The sequence below is a fragment of the Dipodomys spectabilis genome, unplaced genomic scaffold, assembly GCF_019054845.1.
Source record: "Dipodomys spectabilis isolate Male_0828 unplaced genomic scaffold, ASM1905484v1 ptg000069l, whole genome shotgun sequence".
Classification (NCBI taxonomy): Eukaryota; Metazoa; Chordata; class Mammalia; order Rodentia; family Heteromyidae; genus Dipodomys; species Dipodomys spectabilis.
Genome location: NW_024870746.1, coordinates 16355293 through 16362368, shown reverse-complemented (window position 1 = coordinate 16362368; position 7076 = coordinate 16355293).

Below are 7076 nucleotides of genomic sequence, written 5' to 3'. Positions count from 1 at the left end.
CCAGGAACATTCACACTTATTAGAATGTATTGTAACTCCATTTGACAAACTACATGTTGAGTTTGACAGGCACAAAGTGTAACCAAACAGTCTTGGCCAAGTGTCATGAATACATGAGATGAGATAAATACAAGTTTAATGCATTTTATCTTAGTTGAAGACAGTTAAAATAAAGGAGGTAGTCGAATGTGTTGTAGACACAGATGTGACCAATAATTTCCCTGAAAATAGAGTTTCAAAAATCATCATTAATATTTCATATCAAATGAAAATATTGTATTGCTATTTAAATTTAGCTCTTCCTAACAACACAGCCACCGGGAAAGGAAATGAGATTGTTGACCTACTGGATTAGAACATGTATTTTAAATTTCTACACACTGTGAGTCATTCCTTTATTTTACCAAGAGTATTTGTTCAGGAGCCAGGTTAATGATTTAGGAGCAAAAGATACTCAGATAAAAATCTAACTCCCTATCTATAAAGAAGATACATAGATGATTGTGATATAATAATTGTCATTATTTTTATCATTAATATGTCATTCACAAGGAAGCATAGTATGGTAGAGTTATGAACAAGGATCCAGAGATGATTGTTGAGCTCTAGCTATGAACTACAGTTTTGAACTATATGAACTATATCAAGTTCTTGCAAATTCATTTATTAGAAATGTAACTCTACAGCAAATTCTTTGATCTCTCTCAATCTACCCATCTCTATGACACTTAGGAATTGGGATGATTAAATGAGGTATAATATAATAAATCACTTCGAATATAGCCCAGTACATAGTAGATGCCTAGGAAAGTGCTTACATATATTACTACTAGTAGAAAGTCTGGTGCCATCTGAAATTCATATTATTTTATAGTTTAACAACCACATCTATGTATATTTCCCTACTTCAATATTTGTAACAGCCCTAAGAAGTATGTGGTGCTGATTATTATTGTTAAGAAACAACACTGGGCTTTGAGACATTAAGTAAACTCTTTAGAAAGTGAAAGAGCAGGTATTTGACTCTCCTGAATCCACATTTTGAACTCTTGTCCTATTTGTGTTCCCAACTACCTTTGACATCAATCACTTCTTCTGATCAGAAGGTATTGCTAATATCCTCTTACCCAGACAGATCTCATATCAGAGGATCTAAAGCATTGAAGTGCTGGTATCAGAGTGAATAGCATCAGGAAACACAGGAAAAAGGGATAGGTACCCTATTCATTGATGAAAGGGACCAATGAGGAACTAGGGGACCAAAAAGGGACCAAATCCAAACTAGGAAATCCACCCAAGGCATTAACATACCTCTAGCAGAAGCTACACTGTGCATGAAGTCCTTACTTCTGTTGATTGAAACACTGAGCAAAGTGACACTTTGTTGGATTTGGTATGGAAAGATATTGGAAAGATATGGAAAATGATATTGTATAAATTTTACAACTTTGTGTTTCAGGTAATAATTGGGACTTATGCATTGCTAAGATTATATTTGAAATAGGAGCTTTGCAGAAATTCTAAGAGGAGAGTTGTGGAAATGTGCTTGAGCTACTGTGATATACATAATTCAGAGAAGCAACCATCAGCTAACTGGTTTTGGACCAGGGAAATCTTTTGCAAATCAAAAGAAAGTGTATTCAATGATTTCAAATTTACCTTCCTTTAACTTTCATTCAGTCTGCCTCTCTATCTCTGTTTTGTTTCAGGAAGACTTAACAAGAAACTCTTCTGAGTCTTCTGTGTTATAAATGATTTACATAATGAATGTAACCAAACAAGAAACTAAGCACTTACAATGAAGTACCTGTTACAACTGAAAAAAAAAGAAGCAAAATATACCAAATTAAACACACACACATGCGCGTGCACATGCGCGCGCGTGCGCGCGCACATACACACACACACACACACACACACACACACACACACACACACACACACACACAACAAGTAAGAGTAATGACAAGGGGCTGGGAAGGTGGCTCAGTGGTAGAGTGCTTGTCTTGCAAGCCTGAGGCCCTGGGTTCGATTCCTCAGCACCACATAAGCAAAAAGAAAAAAGCTGGAAGTGGCGCTGTGGCTCAACTGGTAGAGCGCTAGCCTTGAGCTGAAGAGCTGAGGGACAGCGCCCAAGCCCAGAGTTCAGGCCCCATGACCGGACCCAAAAAAAAAAAAAAGAGTAATGACAACATTGAAGAATGTCCTAAGAAATGCCCAAGGTTAAAAATCTGTCATCTCAAAGCAGTGTGGAAGCCAATATTTGCAGAGATTATTCTAGAAGGTAATGGGAATAATCCTCACAATTAGATAATAGAGCCTTTCCATATTAACATAAATGATATTTTCAAATGGAAATATTAAGCCCTAGTAAGCATAAGCTCCAAAATTAGTGGGGCACATAAAGAGAAAAAAATGTTTTGTGCTTTTTAATCTCAAAAAATGGTTTAATGACCCTTATCTGATTATTAAAAAAAAAAATAGCATGAGCAACCTCACTAGATAAATAGGACATTAAGTACACTGCTAACTGGTAAACAGCTTGAAAATATCTAAATTAATGTTTTTTTAAATCAAATTTAATAGTCACTGAAGAAATGTTAAAGAGATGTCCTGGATATAGCTCTGACATTGACAAAGATGAGCATGTATAAGAAAGCTTAAAGGAGCACAAAGAAAAATAGCCAGGAGAACAACTCAGAGTAAAAGCTGAGAACTTGGTTAGTTATGGTTTCTGAGACTTCACATGCATCTGAACCCAGACTAATAAACTTACCATGGTAGAGTAAGCTTGCAGTTTATCATCATTCTTACCTTACATTTTGGTTAGATGCTTTCCTCTGAAATTTGGCTGATTTCACTGTACAAATCAAGTCTTTCATTGGACTCAATAAAATTTTTTAAAAAATCTTCTAAAGCACACATATTTGAGGATTCCATCCTGTGCTCTTATGACCCTCGTTCAGATTAAGAACCATGATCAGGGCGTGGAACATGGCTCAGTGGTAGAGTGCGTGCCTAGCATGCATGAAACCCTGGTTCAATTCCTCAGTACCACTTAAACAGAAAAAGAAAGAAGTGGTACTGTGGCTCAAGTGGTAGAGTCCTAGCCTCGAGCACAGAGAAGCTCAGGGACAGAGCCCAGGCCCCGAGTTTAAGCCCCAGGACTGGCAAAAAAAATAAAAATAAAAAGAACCTTTATCAGTGACAAATACCTTCATTCTTTTAATTTTGAGTATTGAATGGGGGTGTCTCGGGCATCCCCAAGATATTCTTTTGCTGCTTCTAAGTGCTCTTCCCTCTGCTCTTCTTCCTTTCTATTTATAAGGTAGAATACTCTGGAGTCAACTTACTTGGTGTGATAATGCTAAAGTCTTCTTTTGGAACGTACAATCTGGACTTACCTCATAGTGGTTGCATGGTATGTGAGGTAACCCTGTGGCTTGTAGGACTAACAAGTTCATAAAATGTCACTGGTGGCCTTTCTCCTCATACCACACCCATTATGTTCAGCTCCTTAGTGATTGCTACCTAGGAACCTTCCAATTAGTGCCATGGTTCACCCTATGATTGTCTTGCCACTTGCAGACCTGAATCTTAATTATGTATGCTTGCTTTATTATAGTTGGAAATATAAAAGATGAATAGCAATAGTCCCAAAGATCCAAGTGCCCCAAGATATTTATCTCCATGTCAACTGAAAATTTTGCTCATCAGACAACTTTGGAGCCATAATGTATATTTGCTAATGTAGGAACTGATGCTCTAGTGTAGAAAGGGAGCTCCCATTGCACACAGTACAGATACTGTATTGCCCAATAGGTTCAGCTCTGCAGGAGGATTCCTCTGGGAAATAGAGGTTGAGGTTGCAAAGGGATCTAAAGTCACAAGAATCTCCTTCTTTGCCATTCAACATCCTGTTGCTTAGATATATCCCTCCCAGCCTCCACCAATGCTTACCTCTAGAAATCACAATGGCTCTCTCTCTCTCCCCATTTATCATGGTCTAACCTTTCGAACTGTAATTTGGAAAAAGAGATCGAAAGTGACCTCTGTTAACAAAACCTTGTTGTTCTGTTGTGCCTTCTTTCCTCCAAGGAGCTGCATCTTTTCTGATATATTCTCCATTGGGATAGCTGCTTTTATGAATCTATTGAGAAACAGAAATTGAGAAGCAGAAGTGAAACCTAGAAGAAAGACAGAAGGGAGATGCTGTAAAAAGTAATCGGTGGCTCACACCAAGGTTTGTCAGCTCTTGGCTGAGTGCTGGGAATGGCTCTCGTCCTTTCTGTAAGACTGTGTTTGTAGAGAAGGTGTTAGCACCACTGTCCAGGAGCAATGTGTGACATTTATGAAAGCAAGCACTGTTCTATGTGGTCACTTTAACTTAAGGATTTTTCAATATATAATCATCTACGTAAGTATTTGACACAATGTTTTCTGGTATTTACCATATTGAAAGTATAGTCCAATCTACTATTATGCATAAACAATACTGAAAAGGAATAGGGCCAAACTGAAAAATCTATGAGAGATAAGTCAACAAATAAATTATTTATTCTACATTCTTCCACAATAGTACCATGAAATAAAATACAATAAATGTAGTGACCTTTGATTTCCATCCATGAATTTTATAAACTCAATTTTTATTTATTTATCTTTTAAATCCGTCTCAGCAAATACTTCATTAAAGAAATTTATCAGTTTCCTGGCCCAAATCCTTTTTTAGGACACAGTAGATTACAAAGACATACTTTTCTTTTTCACATCAACACTTCCCAACAACACCATAGGCAAAAGCAGAGAACGTGTCAAATTGTTGAGGCAACAATAATTAGGTGTGAGGTCTAAAAAAGATACGAATGACTGTTCTACAACACACATATTGCCAATTATGGACACCGTGAATCAAGTGGTGTCCAGTGCATGTCAGCTCATGTTGGACCTACCAAATACATTTGTTTGGGAAAATATAAATGACAAATTGACCTTCAGATTAATAGCTGCTGTATTGGTAAAGTACAAATCACTTTTAACAGCCACATTACTTTAGTAAAGAGAAGCTTTCTAACTGCTCTTTAATTAAGTACACTTAATGACCTTAAGGGGATTAGTAGTCTTGTCTGATAATCAATAAGCATGGAAAGATTGCTGCCTCATAAACCGGGATGAAGATCCAAATGAATCTGCAATGATTAGTTCTACTTACGGTTTTGGGTTTTTTTCTCCTTTTTTTTTCTTGTTGTGGTTTGATTCCATTCAGCACTTAACTTAGGGAACTCATAATTCCAGGTAAGAATAACATTCCCATCATTCATTTGTCCTTAAGCCACATATTTATTTTAGCAAACACGATGTTAAAAAATAGTGCCCCAAATCCCAAGGACAAGTAATAGATCTTTTCTTGAAAATCATTGTTCAAACAATGGTGAAATAAAATTCTCTGATGCCACATTGATAAGTGATTGGTTAATAAAATATAACTAGCCATGTCACTGTGAGGCTCAACTTCTTCATTTATAAAATGAAAGAAGAGGCATCTAAGACCACTTGCAGGGCCTATATTTTATATTTTAAACAGGTAATAATTATTGATTTATTCTGTGCATTATCCATCTTTAGAAGTGAGTAAGCCATGCACAACAAAAACTTCTTAGCTATCAATGTCTTTACTTGCTATACTTGTTAAATAAACACTTGGTTTTGGAAGTACTGAGGACCAAGAGAGACTATTTGAAACTCATTATCAAGACCAAATAAAGAAAATAAATATAACAATACATTAAGATATGACAGAAATGAAAGACAGAGGGGATGATATGATACCTTTAGCACTAAACATACTTTGCTTAATGCTTATAAACTGCCTGACTTTAAACATATTGCTCTGTCCTTCTTCATCCTAGCCTCTTGAAGGAAGATTTCATCTGCTGATCATAATTACAACGAATAAAATCCAACATCTGCCTCACAGTATTCCTCAAAGCAGATGTCTGCTTAGGAAATGGTGTTTATCCTTTCCCTTTCTTTTCTTTGATGATTATAAGTAATCTAGGGATAGATTTTCAGGGTAATTTCAGAAACTGCCAACCTCAAGAAGAAACAAACAAACAAAACTCCACTGAACTTCTAGTAACAATGATGATATTTCAGAGGCCCTTTATTAAAGCATTTTAAAGCCACTTTTTTTTTTTTCCAGTCCTGGGTTAAACTGTGGACCTAGGCTCTGTCCCTGAGCTCCTTTTGCTCAACTCTAGCACTCTACCACTTGAGCCATAGAGCCATTTCTAGCTTTTTCTGTGATTAATTAATCACAAAGAGATAAGAGTCTGACAAACTTTCCTGCCCAGGCTGTTTTAGAGCTCTGATCTTCAGATCTCAGCCTCCTGAGTAGTTAGGATTACAGATGTGAGCCACTGGAGCCAGTATAAGGCTCTTGTATATGAGAAAATGAAAAAAAAAGTTCCTTAGTACAAAATATCAAAGCAAAAAAAGAAATCCCTTATGTAGGATGTAAACCATATTAACATTTCTCAGATTGTATGACCAAGAAATGCATCTTATTCTGAAATTTCTACATAAGATGCCAGATTTGTAGCTTGTCAGTAAACACACTGGCTACATTTTTAAAGTTTATTGCTGCCATTCTTATTTTCCATTTGCACAAAAGTAGATAAAAAGATCCAGTCAAGTCCAACAGTCAGTTACAAAGCTGTAAGTGTTTAATTCCCATTGTATTTGTTTTCTAATAGCTTGTGTATAGACTAAAATTCCTGAAACCTGTTCTTAGCTTATACACAAGTGACTAATTCCGTCACACTACATGATGTGACTGGGCTCCTGTGTGCTTTTCCTGTAGGCACTTTCTGTAACAATCGTTCGGATCAATGAACAGGTATGCAGTCTACCATCATCACTGATACTTGGGTACTGACAGTGTCCCAGGGTGCTGTGTTGAGCAATGTGAATCTTGAAAATACTGAAATACTTCCTCACTCAGAACCTCTCAAAACCACGAGCCTTCCTTTCTTTAAATTATCAACTTAATTAAACATTAAACATTGCAATTTCTC